The following is a 20,551-nucleotide window of genomic DNA, read 5'->3' on the forward strand; positions in this document are numbered from 1 at the left end:
GCAGGGCAGGAACCAGATGAAAGCTGAGTGTTGGATAGAACTCCGACTGCAGTGAGTGAGGCGGGGGAGGTGTACGTGGCTGGGGGTAGTGTCCCCAGAGCCTGGCCGTTAGTGGACAATAAGTATTTACAGAATGAACAAATGATTTCGAGAGGGAAGAATATAGCGGTTCTGACAAGAGGTCTGGCCAGACGTAATGCTTTTCACTAACTGCTCGTTTTATGCATTTTTTTCTTTTAAGAGAGCAAAAGCTTTTCTTCTCCTTTATTGAACCATCACAAATGTATATAATCTGAGATTGGAGGCATAATTACATAATGTCTTACATTGTTGGCAGTTTCCTAAATGTTTGCTTTGTCTCCCATAATAACTCTGTCATCTCCTTGACAGCCAGGGCAATGCCTCTTATGATCTGTGTGCACTGCCCAGCAATACCTCTCATGTGCTGAGCACACAGTAGGCCCCAGTAGGCAGAACCGTGAAGCTGATTCACGGAGCCTAAGAGTCAGACAGGCTTTGTAATTAACTGGTTCAACTCTCTCATCGTACAGATGAGGAGACTGAGACCCAGAGGAAGGGATACACATGCCCTACCTGAAAATACATTCACAGTCCTACTTCTGGGCCCTTGCGTTTCACAGCAGGGACTTGGGCTCAGTTAAGCCTTTCAGGAGCGAATACCAAGGGTCAAGAACAGACTCTGAAATCAACCGGCGATGAGTTTGGGTAGCGGTAGGGCAAATAGAACACCAACACACAACCGATATAGGCACAAGAGAAATGTGTTCATGTACATGCATAGTATTCAGCTTCAGTGCTTACTCAGTGCTTACGGCATAGCCTGATACTAGAGCTGCTAGAGGACAGCATGAAGATTAGAGTGTGGACTTGGAGGAAGGTGGGTCCGAGTTCAAATCCCAGCTCTGCCGCTTACCCGGTTTGCGTTTGGCAAGTTCCCTAAACCCCCCAGCCATGGTGTCCACACACGTGTAAAACGGGAAAAATACAATTTCCTCCTTACCAGGTTATACAGATTCACTGGGGTGAAGTACATAAAATGTCTATCACAGTGGCTGCAGTTGAAAGGGATTGCGTGAGAGAGAAAGAAGGAAAGAAAACAGCAGGACTTGGCAACCTGTGGGATCCATTGGTTATTCACCCTTTGTTTGCTGAACACTTACTCCGTTCAAGCACTGGATCAGGAAGGAGAGGGAGGGGTCAGCTGCCCCAGCCTTTCAAACCTGGGTAACTAGAGTGGTAGGGACAACCAGTGAGTTAGAAAGATCAGGAGGGAAAAAAGATTTGGGAATAAGGGAACGGGCGTTCGTCCTTGGGCATGCCGCGTGCCTGACTAGGGGTTCACCCACAGAGAGGGGTTCACCCGGAGAGTGTGGCCCAGCAGAGAGTGGAAAAGGTGGGCCCGGGACAGGGGAGAGACCCAAAGATTAAAGGTGCAGATTCATGTGGGTAGTGGGGGTGGGAAGCAAGAGCTAGCAGAGGAGTGTAAGGGAAACTCCTGAAGAAAGTCACATTTGGGAAGCCGACGAGGAAGAAAAACCAGGGTGGCGTGTGGCCCAGAAATCCAAAGTGGGTAAATCTTGAGGAAACCAGTGAGCTCGGGCTCAGTTTTAGAGGAGTGAGGGAAGATGCCAAGGGTTGACAAGATGGCAGAAGCAGCAGGTGGGGCTCTGCTTTGATGCTTCAGTGGAATCCCGGAGAGAAACGGACAGCAGCTCATAGGAGGGGTAAGGTGAGCTCGCAGGAAGGTGAGCATGCCTGCAGGCCAAGGGGGGGAAGCCAAGGTGACGGATGGACAGAGATGCAAGGAAGAGAAGGGGCATAAAAATCGATGCGTATCCAGGCACTGCTAACACAGGCAGCAGAGTTAAATGCCACCTTCCCCGCAGCCATAGCAGTGAGGCGATTTTATTAGTCATATTGTGCAATGAAGAAAGTGGGCCCAGAGAGGCTAAGTAACTCCCCCAAGTTAGCAGTAGGAGGAGCTGAGATTCGAAGCCAGAAGTTCTGGCTCCAGAGTCCACAGCCAGTTTGAAGGAGAGTGTTTCTGGAGGCGGGAAGGGAAGGTTGTTAAGGCTGCGCTCTGGCAAGGGAGAGGACAGCAAAGATGGGGAGAAATCATGAGGTGGGGGGCAGGGAGAGTTCAAGCCACAGGACCTCCGCCTTCCCAGGAAGGCAGGAAACAGATCGAGTGCTAGGAGGGAGAGCCTACGAATGGATTGGAGGCCAGACGACAGCAGACGAGGTTTACAGCAGCCAATGGGGAGACTGGATGAGACACAACGGAGGTAAACATGAAGGAGGCCAAGCAGCCGCAGAGGTTAAAGGGCATGGATTTAAAATGAATCCATCAGTTGCAAGGCAAGATCAGAGAAAGGGGACAGTAAAGTTTAATCCAGGGTTGGGGTTTACACAAGTAAGAGGTGTTAAGGGGAGACTATAGGAAGGAAGGGAGGACATGGCATGGGTATAGTCCAGAGCTGGAAGGGGAAGGAGAGACGTGAAAAAAGACAAGTAGGTAGCAGGAAGGGGATGTGTTCAAAGAGGAGGTTTGAATCTCCCCTTGTACTGAGAAGGGCTGACTTTCCCCTCTGGCAAGAGGCACCCCCATGAAGGGCAGGCACAGGTCACAGCCTTCCTATCAGACATACCTTCCTATCCACATACCTGGCTTCAGGAATTTTCCCGCAGCTGAATAAATAAAAGTAAGTCCAGAGAAAAAGTCCTAATCAAAACCTGAATGCATCAGCTTGAGATTTTAATGTTACTCAGCACTGAAAAAAGGATTTTTAAAATCCATTGTGAAGGGGCGCCTGGGTGGCTCAGTTGGTTAAATGTCTGACTTCGCCTCAGGTCATGATCTCATGGTTCATGGGTTTGAGCCCCACATTGGGTTCTGCACCATGAGCGCAGAACGTGCTTCAGATCCTCTGTCCCCCTCTCTGCCCCTCTCCCTCTCCCTCTCTCTCAAAAATAAATAAAAACATTAAAAATAAATAAATAAAAATCCACTGTGAAAAGTTGTAATTCACACTCCCCTTCCCCCAATTCCATCCAAAGAATGCAAGATGTAAGCAGGGTTTGCTTTTTCTCAGTGGTGTAGTGGGCTCTATCACCCAGTATCCAATAAGCTGTGCCAAGCACATTTGCATTGTATTTAACTCTCACCTTAACCTTTGAAGAAAGGAATTTTTATCCCCATTTTATAGAGGAGTAAACAGAGGCTCATCACAGACTCTCTTTACATATGCATAGAAGTGATGTAATGACCTTCAATATTCAAGATAGAGTATTAGGAGAAAAACAGCAGAATAGTATGTAAAACCTCATTTTTATTAAAAAAAAATCCTATCCAGGGGTGCCTGAGTGGCTCAGTCAGTTAAGTGTCCAACTCTTGATTACGGTTCCAGAGATTGAGCCCCGAGTCAGGCTCTGCACTGACAGCAGGAGGGAAGCTGCTTGGGATTCTCTCTCTCCCTCTCTCTCTGCCCCTCGTCTGCTCTCGCGCCTGTGCATGTGCACTCACTCTCACTCTCTCTCAAAAAAAACTTTTAAAGAAGTGTTATCAGGGTGCCTGGGTGGCTCAGTTGGTTGAGTGTCCAACCAGCTCAGGTCATGATCTTGCAGTTCACGGGTTCAAGCCCCGTGCCGGGTTCTGTGCTGACAGCTCAGAGCCTGGAGCCTGCTCCAGATTCTGTGTCTCCCTCTGTTTCTGCTCTTCCCCCATTCACGTGTGTGTGTGTGTGTGTGTGTGTGTATGTGTGTGTGTGTGTGTGTGTGTGTGTGTGTGTGTGTGTGTCAAAAATAAACATTAAAAGAAATTTGTTTTAATAAAAAAGTTTCTATCTAGGGGCACCTGGGTGGCTCAGTCAGTTAAGCCTCCAACTCTGGGTTTCACCTCGGGTCATGATCTCACGTTGAGTGAATTTGAGCCCTGTGTCGGGCTCTGTGTTCACAGTGTGGAACCTGCTTGGAATTATCTCTGCCCCTCCCTCACACATGCTTTCTCTCTCTCAAAATAAATAAATAAATAGGGGTGCCTGGGAGGCTCAGTCGGTTAAGCATCCAACTCTGGATTTCTGCTCAGGTCTTGACCTCACAGTTTGTGAGTTCGAGCCCCACATCAAGCTCCATGCTGACAATGTAGAGCCTGTTTGGGATTTTCTCTCCTCCTCTTTCTCCCCGTCCCCAACTCAAGCTCAAGCTCTCTCTCAAAATAAATAAATAAACTTTAAAAAAAAGTTTCTATCAAGATTATATATATATGAATTTATACCTACATCTAATGAGGATATAGTTATAACTCATATAGGTGTAGTGCCAAGTCTAAAACAATACACTCCAAACTGTCCCATAAACCCCAACCACCAATTCTTATCAATTCAGAGTTTTCCCTTTCATGTGTTTCTATATTATTTTAGATGTTTGCCACTCATTGGCATGGTTTTTTAAATAATTTTTAATAAAAAAATTTTCCAATAGGGTTTATTGAACCTTTCAAATTGCAAAAGACCACCCACTCACACACACACACCCACACTCTAAAGATTATTTTTTAAATGGGAAAGGGAAAACTGGTCAGCGACATGCAGAAGAATGAACCTGGACCAGTTTCTTACACCATACACAAAAATAAACTCAAAATGGATGAAAGACCTCAATGTAAGACAGGAAGCCACCAAAATCCTCGAGAAGAAAGCAGGCAAAAACTTCTTTGATCTTGGCCGCAGCAACTTCTTACTCAACACATCTCCAGAGGCAAGGGAAACAAAAGCAAAAATGAACTACTGGGACCTCATCAAAATTAAAAGCTTCTGCACAGCGAATGTAACAATTAGCAAAACTAAAAGGTAACCAAGAGAATGGGAGAAGATATTTGCAAATGACATATCAGATAAAGGGTTAGTATCCAAAATCTATAAAGAGCTTATCAAACTCAACACCCAAAAAACAAATAATCCAGTGAAGAAATGGGCAAAAGACATGAATAGACACTTCTCCAGAGAAGATATCCAGATGGCCAACCGACACATGAAAAAATGCTCCACATCACTCATCATCAGGAAAATACAAATCACAACCACAATGAGATACCACCTTACACCTGTCAGAATGGCTAAACAATTCAGGCAACAACAGATGTTGGTGAAGATGCAGAGAAAGAGGATCTCTTTTGCATTGTTGGTGGCAATGCAAGTTGGTGCAGCCACTCTGGAAAACAGTATGAAGGTTCCTCAAAAAACTAAAAATAGAACTACCCTACAACCCAGCAATTGCACTACTAGTCATTTATCCACAGGATACAGGTGTGCTGTTTCGAAGGGACACATGCACCCCCATGTTTATAGCAGCACTATCAACAATAGCCAAAGTATGGAAAGAACCCAAATGTCCATCGATGGATGAATGGATAAGGAAGATGTGGTGTGTATATATATATATATATATATATATATATATATATATATATACAATGGAGTATTACTCAGCAATCAAAAAGAATGAAATCCTGCCATTTGTAACTACATGGATGGAACTGGAGGGTATTATGCTAAGTGAAATGAGAGAAAGACAAAAATCATATGACTTCACTCATATAAGGACTTTAAGAGACAAAACAGAGGAACATAAGGGAAGGGAAACAAAAAGAATATAAAAACAGGGAGGGGGACAAACAGAAGAGACTCATAAATATGGAGAACAAACGGAGGGTTACGGGAGGGGTTGTGGGAGGGGGGATGGGATAAATGGGTAAGGGGCACTAAGGAATCTACTCCTGAAATCATTGTTGCACTATATGCTAACTAATTTGGATGTAAATTTTAAAAAATAAAAAATAAGGGGCACCTGGGTGGCTCAGGCGGTTAAGCGTCCAACTTCAGCTCAGGTCATGATCTCACGGTCTGTGAGTTCGAGCCCTGTATTGGACTCTGCGCTGACAGCTCAAAGCCTGGAGCCTGCTTCAGATTCTGTGTCTCCCTCTCTCTCTGCCCCTCCCCTGCTCATGCTCTGTCTGTCTCTGTCTCAAAAATAAATAAGAAAAAAATAAAATAAAATAAATTTAATTTAATTTAAATAAATAAAACGGGAAAATTTTCTTTTCCATTAGTTTATCAATTAAAAAACACACAAACACCTTGTCCTTCAAGAGTCCAATTTTTTTTTAAGCTTAAAACGTTAATAAAGTAAGGTAGTAATGTCTTACAATGCAACAAATACTCGCCAAAGACAGGTGTTTGGTCCTTCCAGCAAAGACACCAGTCGCCATGGCTGAGTGAAGTGGTCAAAATGACTCACCGCAGGGCCCCAACATCTCCATCTTTTCAAGTGTCTGCTCCCATCTTTCACTTCTGAGAGTTTCCTTCCCAAGCCATCATGCATTAGGCTTCCCATTGCCCCCACCTAACCATTACTCCATAATTAAAGTTTTCCCAAGCAGTAGAATTCATTCCCTCATCTGATGAAGGAATACAAAGTTAAGGGTTTAGAATTTTCTTTCTCTTCTCATGTAATTAATTAGCACTTCAGCAGGAGCTTTCTGAACACGCTGAATGAATTTGAGACTGAGTTGAATGGCAGAGGTACCAGGCAAGCTAGTTGGCTGGTGGGTTATCAATCTGCCACTGCGGGCAGCCATGATATTTGAATGTCCACCACTGACCTTCTGCGGGGGCGGGGGGGGGCTGCTATGTGGGGATTAACTCATGGCTGGTGTTGCCAGTCCTGCCTTTTTCCAAAAGAAGCTGGAATGTGGATTTATGTAAAATCTGCTTTTTAAATGTTTATATAAATCTTCTTTCTTTTTGTAAACACTATGGAGGTCAAATAAAACCCACATGCAGGCCCAGTGCTGCCCATGTGCCCACTAGCTGGGCATTGATGTGACCTTGGCCCACCTTTCCAGGCTCGTCCCCAGCTCCTCTGCCCCTCACAACCTCACCCTGTGCCCGAGCACCTCTGTGCCTGGGTTCGCAACGCACCAACCTTTTAGATGCCCTTTCCTGAGTTCTCTACCAGTGTCTTTTCCATCCTTCAAGGATATGCCTAAATGGTACCAGCTCTTCCTAATCCTAAATATTAATCTCAGTTAACATTGTCCATCGTCTAAGGCTTTCTTCCAAAAGCTACTTCCCTTCCACTGCATTTCCATTGATTTTGGCACTTCTCACATTCTGCCTCTCGTTGCCATTATTTCTGCATGTTTAAGTCTTTCTGGTAGATCATAAATTGGTAAAAAGGAAGGATGTTTTTGTGTGTGTGCCAGCTATGACCTTGGTACTATTATCCTCATTTTACAGGACAGAAAACCAAAACTCAGTGACTAAGTGATCGCCCTGAGCTTCCCATATATACTGTCTCCCTGCCCATCTTCTACACCTCTGTCTGTTCCTGCTATCCAGAATCCTCCTCCTCCTTCCTTCTCCGTCTGGTAACTCCTACTCAACCAAGACAGTTTTACCTACCAGCATCTTCCCTTCTCCACACACTAGTCTGGACTGGTCCCCCTGCTCCCCACACTTCTGTGCTCCCATAGCACCCTGTAAGAACATCTGTCAGAGCACTCATCAAACATAATTAGCTATCTGATTCTTTGTTTCTTCTGTTGGGACTATAAGCTCCCTTCCTAGCAGAGTGCCTGGTCCAGGGTAAGTGATCAGTACGTATTTGTTGGATGGCAGGAAGAGAGGGAAGGAATGAGGGAGGGAGAGAGGGAAGAAAAAGGGATGGAGGGAATAAGGGATAGTAATAGCCTACAGGTAATCAACAAATGTTAGGTATAATAAAGCGCATGGTTCCGAGCCCCACTTCTGGGCTGGAATTGATGCTGGCTCCTTTGCAGCCCAAAAGCAGATACATGGGAAGGCTTGAGTTATACCCCCTTCATACTCCCTCCCCACCAGAGTGGGGCCAGCAGGTGGCAGCTTGCTGCTTGGTGTCAAGGTCCCAGGAATCAGCATTCACCTCTGTTCTTTGCTCCTGGCTTCCAGCCTCAGGGAAAGTGATTTTCTGTACCAGTGAGTCTCTGCTTTGGAAGGATAACTTCCGTTATGACGGATGATGTTGGGGATCAGCCTTCCCCAGAGGCTGGCAGGAAAGCACACTGGAGAAGCTCACAGCGGGCCAGTGCAGGGAGAAGGACAGACTACAATCCTCACTGCCCAGGGTAGACAGGGGAGAGAGGAGTATCTTCCTTCAGAGAACCCTGGAAGTGAGGCTTTCTGCTCTGTGGATTGCTAGAAAACTCCTGTGACACTGCCACTCAACACAGCCCCTCCTCGTTCACAGGCCAGGAGGCTGGGCCAGGATGTTCCTGCTCCTACACCCTCTCCCTGACCCAGGCCAAAGAGAACCATCTTGGTTTCAGGAGAAACTGCAGAGATTCTAGCCTGGGTTGACGTTTTCAAAAGCCTAACTGCCCTCTCAAAGGAGCAGTTTACAGCACCTACTGACAGCCACCGTGAGATCAGGGGGTTGAGGAAAACTCTGGTCTCCTCACCACCATTCCACCAAAGTCAAGCCGGGAGGGAGGCCAAGGACGCCATTCCTCCAGGGAATTCGGAACCTCCGAGTACAAGCCTAGAAGTCCAAAGATCTGGGGAAAGGTCACGGGATCCATCCTGTTCCAGAGCCAGGATAGCATTCCCAGGTCCCCTGAGACCTAGACTCCACATTCAAGCAGCTGGGGTGGAGGAGCAGGGTCCCCTTTGCTCCCCCTTCTCCTCCCTCTTTGTCTCCCATGTCACTTAGTGACCCACCCAGAACCTCCCCCCAACCCCCAGGTGCTTCCGATCCCTGCCTCTAGGATTACAGAATACCAGGCTCTCACTGAGTAGACCTGGCAGGCCTGGCGTCCGTCCGCAGGTACTTTAGCTCAGTAAATTCTCAATGAACCAGTAAGATAGGATCTTTTACCCCATTTTAAAGACAAGAAGATAAAGTTCAAAGCCATTTTATAATTAGGGAAGAAAAAAAAAAAAACCTTAAAAGGAGACCACATTACTTAAATAAACAACAACAAAAAAAACACCCAAAACTGATAAGAACTAGGACTTAAACCAGAGAACTGACCAAATAATCTACTGCCTTAGGGGCCTGGGTGGCTCATTCGGCTGAGCATCCGACTTCAGCTCAGTTCATGATCTCATGGTTCATGGGTTCAGGCCCCGTGTCCGGCTCTGTGCTGACAGCTCAGAGCCTGGAGCCTGCTTCAGATTCTGTGTCTCCCTTGCTCTCTGCCCCTCCCCCACTCGCGGCCTGTCTCTGTTTCTGTCTCTCTCTCAGAAATAAATAAAAACGTTCAAAAAGTTTTTTTAAAAAAATAAATAATCTACTGCCTTAGAATGAAAGAAGGGGGAAAAAAAAGCTAATTTTATTGAGTACTTATCATGTGCCCAGTGCTTTAAGTGCACTATCTCATTTCATTCTTGGGGTAACCCTACAATGCAATTTCTTGTTATCCCCATTTTACAGATAAGAAACTGAGGGACAGGGCGGTGATATGAGTTAACAAAGGCCCAGGCCATTCCAGTCTTCCAGACTAGGCCACAGTGGTGAGTTAACAGGCTCACCCCTTCAGGGTAACATGCTAGCATTTTAACAATAGCTCTTTAGAGAAGACAAAGTAATCAAAGGAATGACTCCAATGCCAGGAATTTCAGGCCTCAGCCCTGCCAGTGGGCAGAATTCTCAGGGCAGGAGCCTTTTGGCAACACCAGGCATCACCCGAAGGCGGCCACCCACGGGCCTGGCTAACACGGGGCTCCATTCAGCAGCTGGCAAGGCCAAGGACTTGGGGATAGAGTGAGAAAGAAGATTAGGTCAGAGAAGGCCAGCCCCGAGGCAGGCACAAGTGTGGGGCAAGGAAGAAAAAGCAGAAGGTAATTTCAGGTGCTCCACGGATGTCCCCTCACCCAAAAATAGTAGCCTGCTTAACAACGTGGAAGAGACACTCTCAGTGTTAGTGTGAGGGCCGGGCAGGGAGCTACTGCAGGAGGCCTGGGTTCTCACCCCAGGTCACTCCCTGTGCCACCAGGGCTTGACACCTGCCCTTGCTGGTCCTCATCTGTAAGACGAGAGGGGTGGTGTAGGTAACCAGGGAGGTTTCCCACAGACAAGCTCTAGGTGATGGGACCTAGAACAAGTGCCAAGATTGGTCCTGAAAAGGGGATTGAAGGATACTGTTCATTTGCTTTTATCGGGGTTCTCCAGGCCAGACCAGACGCGGCCCAAGGGATGGGGAGAGGGAGCTTCTAGCTAGAGGGGACAGCCTCACAAGGACCACTCCTGAATTCTCCCCACAGGCCAGAGCTGACAGCTATAAGTAGTGATGCCTGCTGCCCATCGGCCAGGTTTGAGGGGTTCAAGGAAGCCCTCCCAGAAAAGCCCATGTGGCAAGGAGACAGGGACCATCACCCAGTGTAGAGGTTGGAGTCACCCAAATGGAAACAACTATCCAAAATGGTACTGAAGCCCTAGAGGGCTCATGCCAATTTATGAAGAAGGCATCATTACCTCCTTTTCACAGATAGAAACTGAGGCTCGGCATGGTATTAGCCAGGTGTCAGAGCCAGTGTTAGAACCCGGTTCTGCTTGACCTCACAGCTTTTGCTCTCTATTTTTATCCTCACTGATGTAGCATGTGTGTCTGTGAGAGGAGCGAGGGTAAAGAGGGAAAGGGAGGAGATGTGAGAACAGGCAAAAGGCTGGAGAATACAATGGGAAAGACAAGGAAGGGCAGTAAGCACTTTCTTACTGAAACAAAATGGCAGCCATAGTTTTTCCAAACAGACTCTTCTGTGGTTGTATATAGTGGTTTTTAAGAGCACTGGGTTCTGAAATTAGCCAAATCTGGGCTGAGCTCCTGGCTCCACCACTTAATCCCTCTGTGACCTAGAGCATGTATTTAACCTCTTAGAGCTTCAGTTTTCTCACTGAATACAATGGGAATAGTAATAGTCACACCTTATTGGGTAGTTGGTAAAGACTGAAGAACTATATTTAAGGGGCTTGGCATGGGTCAGGCACATATTAAACATTCAGTAAAAGATAGCAAAAAACCAACCAGTATTCTAATGTACTCCAGTGGGCTCCCCTCTCTCCATGCTTCCTCCTCAAAATCGACATCTGGCCAGTCCCCCCACATCCTAACTCCCTCCTTCCTCCTGTCTGCTTCCTTTGCATTCCCTCCCTTGCAGAACCCACTTCAAAGCCTCTTTCCCCAGTGCTCCTTCTCCTTCCTAAGGACTCTAGCTTGCATTTGATCAAGTGATTCATCAATTAGCCTATAAGCTCCTTAACGTCTCAAGAATACAACGGTCCATTCTGTGACTGTTTCAATGGACTTGTTTGCATGGGATGGACCAAGCAATCAACATATGAGCTGGTGGGTTTGTGGGCTGATAGGAATCATCTAACCAGTTGCCCATGTGTGCCTGCAATTTGTAAATTAACCTCTGGATATACATCAAAACTTCTACCCAAACTGCCAATTATGTGCTCTTGCAAATATGCCAAACTAGTAAATGAAATTTACTACTGCCCAAGAATGCCTGGCACTAATTACACAGAGATAGATGGGTATATGAAAGATTATGGTTAGGGAGTGTGGGAAATTGGGAACTAAAGTTTACTGACTTCCTGTCAGAGAGTCTTTTTGCACCCCTTTAGCAGACTGATGAAGACAATGGACCCTTTCTCAAAACATTTTCAAATATTGAAAATAAAATGTATAGGGGTGCCTGGGTGGCTCAGTCGGTTAAGCGTCCGACTTCGGCTCAGGTCATGATCTCGCGGTCCGTGAGTTCGAGCCCCGCTTCGGGCTCTGTGCTGACAGCTCAGAGCCTGGAGCCTGTTTCAGATTCTGTGTCTCCCTCTCTCTGACCCTCCCCTGTTCATGCTCTGTCTCTCTCTATCTCAAAAATAAATAAACGTTAAAAAAAAATTAAAAAAAGAAAATAAAATGTATAGCTTGACTACAAAGAAACTCAATTATATTGACATATAATTATTAAAATTAAAAAATGACCCTCTCTCTCTGCCCGTCCCATGCTCATGCTCTGTGTCTCTCTGTTTCTCAATAATAAATAAACATTTAAAAAAAGGTTTTTTTAAAAGGGTGCCTGGGTGGCTCAGTCGGTTGAGTGTCCGACTTCAGCTCAGGTCACCATCTCCCGGTTTGTGAGTTCGAGCCCTGCGTTGGGCTCTGTGCTGACAGCTCAGAGCCTGGAGCTTGCTTGGATTCTGTGTCTCCCTCTCTCTGCCCTCCCATGCTCATGCTTTGTCTCTCTCTGCCTCTCAATAATAAATAAACGTTAAAAAAATGTTTTTTAAATTAAAAAATGAATGTAATATAGTAACATACGTTCTTTATTAATGCATTAAATAACAAGCTTTAACACTGGGTGTAATAACGGCTGTAATTTCAAAGCTGCAACAGGCATAAATAATAGTTATCTGCAGCAGTTCAAATGTGATATGAAAAGATTGGTGATTTCTAGGGGCGCCTGGGTGGCTCAGTCGGTTAAATGGCCGACTTCAGCTCAGGTCGTGATCTCACGGTTCATGGGTTTGAGCCCTGAATCAGGCCCTGTACTGACCGCCCAGAGCCTGGAGCCTGCTTCCATTCTGTGTCTCCCTCTCTCTGCCCCTCCCCCACTCACACTCTGTCTCTCTCTCAAAAATAAAACACTAAAAAAAATTTTTTTTAAATAGAAAAGATTGGTGATTTCTATCGGTGACAACTTCCCAGGTACTGCAAATACACTATGGTTTGTTGCCTACAACCCACATAATCAAAGAAAATGCCAAATAAAGATGTTATCTTTTTTCTCCCAACCACATTTACAAACTGAATTCTACACATGAGCTCCTTGGGGCCGTTAATCCCAAATTAAGAATGTTAGGTCCTTAGATCTCCGTGAGTCTTTGTACGGGGCATATCCTGGACTTCCAGCTCACCCTCACCTCTTTCTCCAGGAATCTCCACCCACAGGCCTTCCTGCCCCAAAAGATCACGTTCTGTACACATGAACCTCCTCTGATTGGGAGGACTGGGCCATCTGATTGGCCCAGAGAGGATGCCTGCCTCCATAGCAACCCGTGCCCAGGCTGGCCAGGGACCAGCCAAGACATGGCCCAGAAAGAGAGCCTCGGTGTTCTGAGAACTGAGCTCAGACAACAGGATCCTCCCTGGAACTTGTACTGAGTGACAAAGGAGAGGTCCCTCTGATAGTAGGCTGAGGGTGGGGTGGGCGGGTGCTGAGTGGAGCCCATGGCACCAGCTGTACTGGTGGAATAGCCTTGAACTCAGAACCTCCTCCACCCAGCCTCGAGGGTGCCTGGCTTCCATTCAGGACTGTTCTTAAATATCAGTGCTGCATTTACAGCTCCCCTCCTCTTCATTCGAATCAGCTTTAGGGAATCTGTTTTCTGTATCAGAAGAGCCAGTATGAACAACAGCATTTTTATTTATTTATTTATTTATTTATTTATTTATTTATTTATTTTCAACGTTTATTTATTTTTGGGACAGAGAGAGACAGAGCATGAACGGGGGAGGGGCAGAGAGAGAGGGAGACACAGAATCGGAAACAGGCTCCAGGCTCTGAGCCATCAGCCCAGAGCCCGACGCGGGGCTCGAACTCACGGACCGCGAGATCGTGACCTGGCCGAAGTCGGACGCTTAACCGACTGCGCCACCCAGGCGCCCCAACAACAGCATTTTAAAGATGAGAAAGTTCAAGTTCAGTAAACACGAGTCATTTGCTCAGGCTCACAGGGCCAGCATGTGGTGAAGCCATTTCCCTTCTCTGACCCTCCTCCTTTTTTTTTTTTTTAAGGAGGAAGAGAAGAGGGGTGATAGCCTTCATTACTTATTTATTTAAAATCCCATAAATGAGGGGCATCTGGGTGGCTCAGTCAGTTAAGTGTCCAACTTCGATCTCAAGGTTCATAAGTTCGAGCCCCACATCGGGCTCTGTGCTGACAGCTCAGAGCCTGGAGCCTGCTTCAGATTCTGTGTCTCCCTCTTTCTCTGTCCCTCCCCCACTTGCACATGCACTCTGTCTCTCAAAATAAATAAATAAACTTAAAAAAAGAAATAAATAAAATCACACAAATGATACACAAAACCAATCTCTTAAAAAACTTAAATATTACTAAACATTAAAAAAAAGGGGGGGGAGGGCACCTGGGTGGCTCAGTCAGTTAAGCATCTGACTTTAGCTCAGGTCATGATCTCTCAATTTGTGGGTTTGAGCCCCGCATCTCGCTGTCTGCTGTCAGCACAGAGCCCCCTTCAGGTCCTCTGTTCCCCTCTCTCTCTGCCCCTCCTCTGCTTGTGCTCTGTCTCCCTCAAAAATAAAACATTAAAAAAAATAAAACTTAAACATTACTGATAAAATGACCCCACCTCCCCACACACTCAGTATGGTGCCTAATAATATAGACCCTGACCATATTAGGTTGTTTTCACCCAAGTTGACATTCCTGTCTTCTAAACCCTTCCCCAAGAGCAGGATGGCTGCATTACCAGGGCCAAAGGGGGTGGAGTGGTGAGGAATGGAGATGAGCACAGCACCTGGAAACACACAGCCCAGCCGCCTGGTACCCTGCTATGAAAACCAAAATCAATTTCACTGAGAGTTGGCATCTCTGGCTGCTGGGCAAAAACCAGGCTGCGGAGGGGAATCTGCACCAAAGGCTGCTCTTTTATCTTTGCGTGGAGCATATTCTCCCCGGTGCCATATTTCTCTGCCCCCTTGTCACTCAACGTCAGAGCAACAAATTAGAAATACATACCAAAGGAGACAACAAAGGCTACTTCCACGCAAAGGGGGCAAAACCACAGCCACATGAAAGATAGATATATATCCAGCCAGTAAGTTTTATTTACTTTGAGAGAAAAATAATGGAGGGGGAGGGCAGATGAGAATTCAGATTTTCTCCCACAATGCCTGTGTCCCCAGAAAGCTATGTGAGGGGCAGGGCCCAGGCCCCAGGGCTTGGGCAAGACAGCGAGACATTCCTTTTGAAAATACACTTCTTTCCCTTGGAGAAGGAACATTCAGCCAGCTTCTCAGACACCACCAATCTATAACTGCCTGCATATCACATTAACCATCTACTTGAAATCTTGAGGCAGCATTTATTTTATCCTAGAAACTGCGACAGGCCTATTTTTAGTGGGAGGGCCTCTTCTTTCCTTTAATCCTACTTTGAAATATTATCCATATAGACTGGAAACTGTTCACAGAAGGCCTATTAGAAGCCTCTTAGTCTAAACTCTGGGTCTGGGAGATTAACATTCCTAGGCACAGAGAGGTTAGGGATCTAGCTGTAGATCACACAGTTGGTTGGCAGCAGATGTAGGCTCCGATCCCAGCATGCCCTAGCCTTCAAGCCCACGCCTCTTTCCACAAACGGATACAGAGCAGCACAAAGTGGTTGGCCATCTGATATGCAGAGACAGATCTGTCAATCTCAGTCTTATCATTGATTAGTTCCATGCCCTGGGCAAGTCATTTAACCTCTCTGAGCCTCATTTTCCTCATCTGTACATCTGGGGTTATGACTACAACTGTCTGGAGGATTACTGGGAGAATTACATGTGCCAGAGCTTGACACACAGACAGGCCATTATTATAGTGTAAGTGCTCCTGTTTCCCGTGAAGTGGTGAGTGGATCTGCCATCTGAGATGTGAGAACTATCTGCATGACTGCCCAGAGATAAACAAGACAAGATTGCTAGCACACCCATTTTACAGTTAAGAAAATTCAGTCCTCAGAGATGACATAACTTGCAGGAGACCAGAGTTTTAGAAGTGAGTACAGGGTGCCTGGGTGGTTAAGTGTCCGACTTCCGCTCAGATGATGATCTCACGGTTCGTGAGTTCGAGCCCCACATCGGGCTCTCTGCTGTCAATGCAGAGCCTGCTTCAGATCTTCTGTCCCCCTCTCCCTCTGCCCCTCCTCCGTTCTCTCTCTCTCTCCCTCTCTCTCAAAATAAATAAATAAACTTAAAAAAAAAGGCACATTCTCAGCATTAAGAAGTCCTAACTGTCCTCCCTACCACACCTCCTAAGGTTTGGGTTGAATTAGAATGAGTTATCCCTTCCTTGCCCCCCACAGAGCAGAGCCTTCTATCATTGGCTCACACTCTGTGATCCTTCCTCATAAACTGGAATCAGCACAGTGCCTAATACAAAGCAGAGACTCAGTGCAGTTTTGATGAGTGAGTGAATTACTGGATGAGTGAAAATCCTGATCCACAGATAAGAAGGTACTGATTGGCCCAATAACCTGAAATAGATGTTTTGTTGCAGAAAGCAGGAAGCAGGCCGGCAAGAGCTCCAAGGGCAGGAAGAAGAACCCCATTCTCTTCATCCATTCCCAAGCCTGCTCTATAGGGAAGAAGCCTTTGACAAGACCAAGAGCTAGGTCCCAGATCTCAATGATCCCATCCAGAGGGTTTCCAAACCTGGCCCACACAACTCAGTCCGGGGCCCGGAAGATAACTGTGAAGCACACGTGACCCTCCTCCAGCTAAAACATGTAATAATATTGCAGGCAAGGGGCAGCAAACAGGCCAGGGAGATGGCCCATCTATCTTCCTAATTGTCAACTCTGCCCATAATAAGATTTTTCTCCCTGTCACACCTTAGGCTGCTACTGAACTGAAGCAAAACCAAAATATCCATCTTCCAGCCATAAATAGTGGCCTTCACAAGGTGCCAGGGATGAAAGGAGGCTATTTGGCTAAGAGAAGCAGACAGAGCTGGAGGGAGCCCTGGCCGGGGAGTCAAGAGCTGGGGGTTGGGAGGAGGTGCGGGGGGGGGGGGGGGGACACTGAAGGGGGATGGCATGCTGTTACCCAGCTGTAGGTGCTTAGGCAGTCGCTGCACCTCCCTGGGCCTCTGCTTCCTGTCCAAAGTTCTGGAAATGGGGTCAGTGGGAGACGGGAGGGCTGTGAATCATGTGATATTGTATATAAGATGTTTTAGGTTACAGGCATTTGGAGGCAAGTATAGTATCCATAATTTTCATCAGAATTTCCAAGATATAATATGTAACCCTCCTTCCCCTCCCTAAAAAGAAAGTTAAGAAACACTAGCCTGGACCATTTTTATCCAATAAGCATTTACTGAACACCTTCAATGTGCTAGACTTGAAACACAAATATGACAGAAGAGTCCTCCTTTTCTGATGTTCAGTGCAGTTTATACTCTCTGTGATGGAAGCATGTCCAGGGAGCTTCAAAAAGACAGACGAGGCAGCATTGACCTGATCAGGAAAGGCCTTCTGTGACGGCACTGGCGGTGCTGGTGGTGGTGGAAACCTTACATTTAATGTTGAAGTTGAGGGGCGCCTGCCTGGGTGGCTCAGTAGGTTAGTGTCAGACTTCGGCTCAGGTCATGATCTTGTGATGCATGAGTTCTAGTGCCACGTCCAGCTCTGTGCTGACAGCTCGGAGCCCGGAGCCTGCTTCGGATTCTGTGTCTCCCTCTCTCTCTGCCCCTCCCGTGCTCCCACTCTGTCTCTCTGTCTCTCTCTCAAAAATACGTAGAAACATTTTTTAAAAAATTAATGTTGAAGTTGAAAGCTGGCTGTGCACTCACTGGTTGAACATGTAGGAACACTATTTTAGACAAAAGACAGCATGTGCAAAGACGATGTGTGTTCCAGGAACTGTTTGAAGTGTAATTGTGAGTAAAGCCTAGAGGGTGCTCACGGTGGGGGGGGGGGGGTGCAGTGGTGGGGAGATGGGGGAGTGGTAGAACCAGAAATGGGGCAGGGAAGGCAGAAGGGTCCAGATTAGGAAATGCCACGTAAGCCATCCTAAAGAATTTTAGGATTGTAGACAGTGAGTTCACTCTAGCTTTAAAAGTCTCAGGATGAGCCACCGCTTCCAACATGAATCTTCCTAAATGTTGGGCAGGGGCCTTGGTTAAGTTGTGAGCACAGTGGGCAACAGGGAACAGCTGGAGGAAAGAACTATTGCCCCTTGGCGCTCTGGGTGGACATGGGCTGTCTGACCAAGGTGCTGGTAGTAAGTGCGTGCGTGAGGACGGGCCTGGCACCCGCCTGACAGTTTGTCCCTCTGTCCTCCCAGCCTGGGGGATTCCAGCTGCCTGTTATTACGGCTGAGAAAGAAAATTAATGATTGGCCCAGGCAATGGGATGCTAAAGTAAGGGCATGTCCATATTATGGGTCCCTGGTCATCACTTGGTAAACAGTCTTTCAGTCCTTCTAATGGTCTCTGCTACTGGCCTCAGGGCCTTCCCACATGCTGTGCTTCCATCCTCTTCAACTAATTAACTCCTGTGAGCCTCTGACTGAGCAACGACTGTACCTATCACAGAATCACAGTATCTAATCCTTTCCCTTCAAAGAAGTCAGCACTGTTTGTAACTCTGTATTTGAGTGATTTGATTCATGTCGGTCTTGGCCACTGGACGGCAAGCTTCATAAGGCCAGACAGTGCCGGTTTTCTTCATTTCTGTGTTCCGCTACTTTGCCTCGTGCCTGGCACAGAGCAAGTACTTGTTGACCAAATGGACCCTGAGCCATCCCCCATTCTCAGTGTCCTTTAAACATTCCCCAGAACTCACCTTATGGTCCGGGGAGGAGGAGTTTTGGACATGGGCAGGAGGATTAGGATGAAAAGGCAAATATCAGAGTGGAATCTGCTGTGATTCCATGTGTAGCTCTGTGTTCTTCTGCGTCATGTCTTGAAAGGTTCGAAAGAACCCACATTTGGTTTTACCCAGGCAGCTTCTGTGTTTAATTCAAGATGCTTTCTCCCCAGGCCTCAACCTGGTCACTGGCTGCATCTGACTGGACATGGTCAACAGGACTTTGCCCAGGCTTCGGAGGGTCATCCTGAGGAAGGGGGGAATCTCCTCTTCCTTTTCCTGGAAAATGCCTCTTCCTAGCCCTCCCAGCCTGCACCCTATCTCTTGAGAACTGAAACCACTGGTTCTTGCAGCCCTAGCAGATGCTCAGAGCAAGCACTTATTTAGACCAGGCTTAGCGGCCCTGGGCTCTCCTTTCCACCTCCCGTGGTAAGTTACTGGCGACTCTACAGGGACAAAGTACTTGGGGTCAAAGGTTTGACCTCAAGGGAGCGATGAGAAGGAGGGAATCTCACCAGGTGGCCCACAGCTGAACGAAAGCGCCCTAGGCTGCCTGTGCACCCGCCCCTCCTCCCCCGGGGCGGCCCCATTGCCTCCACCCAAGGTCGTGGCCCAACGCGAGCTCTGGAAAGTTCAGCCAGGAGCCGAGGGATACCAGGGTAGACACTGGGGGGCCGGCTTCTGCGAAAGATAGAAGATTAAGAGCTCGATTCCAGGTCGCCCTGGGAGCTGGAGGCAGGGCGCCCAGTCCCGCAATCTGCATCCCGGACCGCAGCGCCCCGCTCGGAAGCTCTGGGCGGGGGCTGCACCACCGGAGCCGCAAGGACAACGCGGCCTCCCCCTCCCCACCGGTCTCCTCCCTCGCCAGCGCTGGGACTCGGGGAGCCGGTCAGGGCGGGAAGGGGAGCGACGCCCGCCCTTGGGTAACCCGCGCAGCCCCGGCAGCCCCCTCCCCGCTCTGTCGCGGACCCCAGGCAGGGGCGCCAGGTCGGCCCAGGCTGCCGCAGCCTGTGTCTTAAGGAGAGCCGGGGACGCGGCGCGGGGAGGGGACGAGGCGGGCGGCGGAGCCAGAGAAGAGTGGCCGAGCGCCGGGGCCAACACCCGGGTCGCGCGGGTCAGGGTGCTGGCACGCCCCACTCAACGCGCGGCGCGCGCTGGGGTCGCAGAGAACCTTACCTTGGCGCGCCGCAGAAGTCCGGAGGGAGGCGGCCGGCTGTGCCTGGGGCCGGCGCACACCCCGGCTTCGGGGCGCACGCAGCCTCCGGGTGCACAGTCCCGGTCCGGGGCGCGCACCCCCGGGCTGGCGCACTCTGGTCGCCCAGGGCGCGCACACCCTCGGGCGCCCTCTCGCCGGCGGGCTGGGCCTGGGCCCGGGGCGCACACCCAGTGGGGCACACCCACCGCGGCCGATGCGGGACTGGCCAGGCGCGGCCGGCGTCGCCGGCTGCCAACACCACCCGAGTCCCCGCCTTCGCTAGGGGAAGAAAAAAGACTCCTGACGCGGCGCGGGCTTTGGTGTGTGGGAAGGGGCAGCATTGCGAAACCGAGGGGAGGGTCTTAGCCTTGGACAGAGTTTGGAGGAAAAACTTTTTGCAAAGAGACCCGAAACCTCCTAACTGTGTATAGCGCTTTGCAGATTTCCAAAGTGCTTTCACGTACATTTATGTCAGTTAATCTTCGCCACCACAGTAACCAACTGTTGGGGCATTTTTGTCCTTACAGATGGGGAGACACCATCGCACAAGGTAAAGCTTGCCCAAGCCAGGAGCAGAACCCAGTATTAGTACCAGAATCCTGAGTATAGTGAGGTGATGTCCATCCCTAGTGGGACTTTCTCATTGCAGAGGTGGAAGAGGCAGGGTGGGGATGGATGTAACGGAATTTTTATCTCCCCTAAGTC

At 48.1% G+C, this 20,551-nt stretch overlaps 1 protein-coding gene across 3 annotated transcripts in view; it reads right to left on the minus strand.

Annotated features, from left to right (window-relative positions):
- Window positions 1-20,119, minus strand: part of KANK4 (KN motif and ankyrin repeat domains 4) — a 72,814-nt gene extending 52,695 nt beyond the window's left edge. For all 3 annotated transcript variants that reach the window (XM_027059023.2, XM_027059021.2, XM_027059022.2), the window contains exon 1: window positions 19,828-20,119. The gene's annotated coding sequence lies outside the window, so the exon portion shown is untranslated. The remainder of the gene's footprint in view (window positions 1-19,827) is intronic.
- Between the last annotated feature and the right edge of the window lie 432 nt (window positions 20,120-20,551).

Source organism: Acinonyx jubatus, chromosome C1, assembly GCF_027475565.1.
Source record: "Acinonyx jubatus isolate Ajub_Pintada_27869175 chromosome C1, VMU_Ajub_asm_v1.0, whole genome shotgun sequence".
Taxonomy (NCBI): Eukaryota; Metazoa; Chordata; class Mammalia; order Carnivora; family Felidae; genus Acinonyx; species Acinonyx jubatus.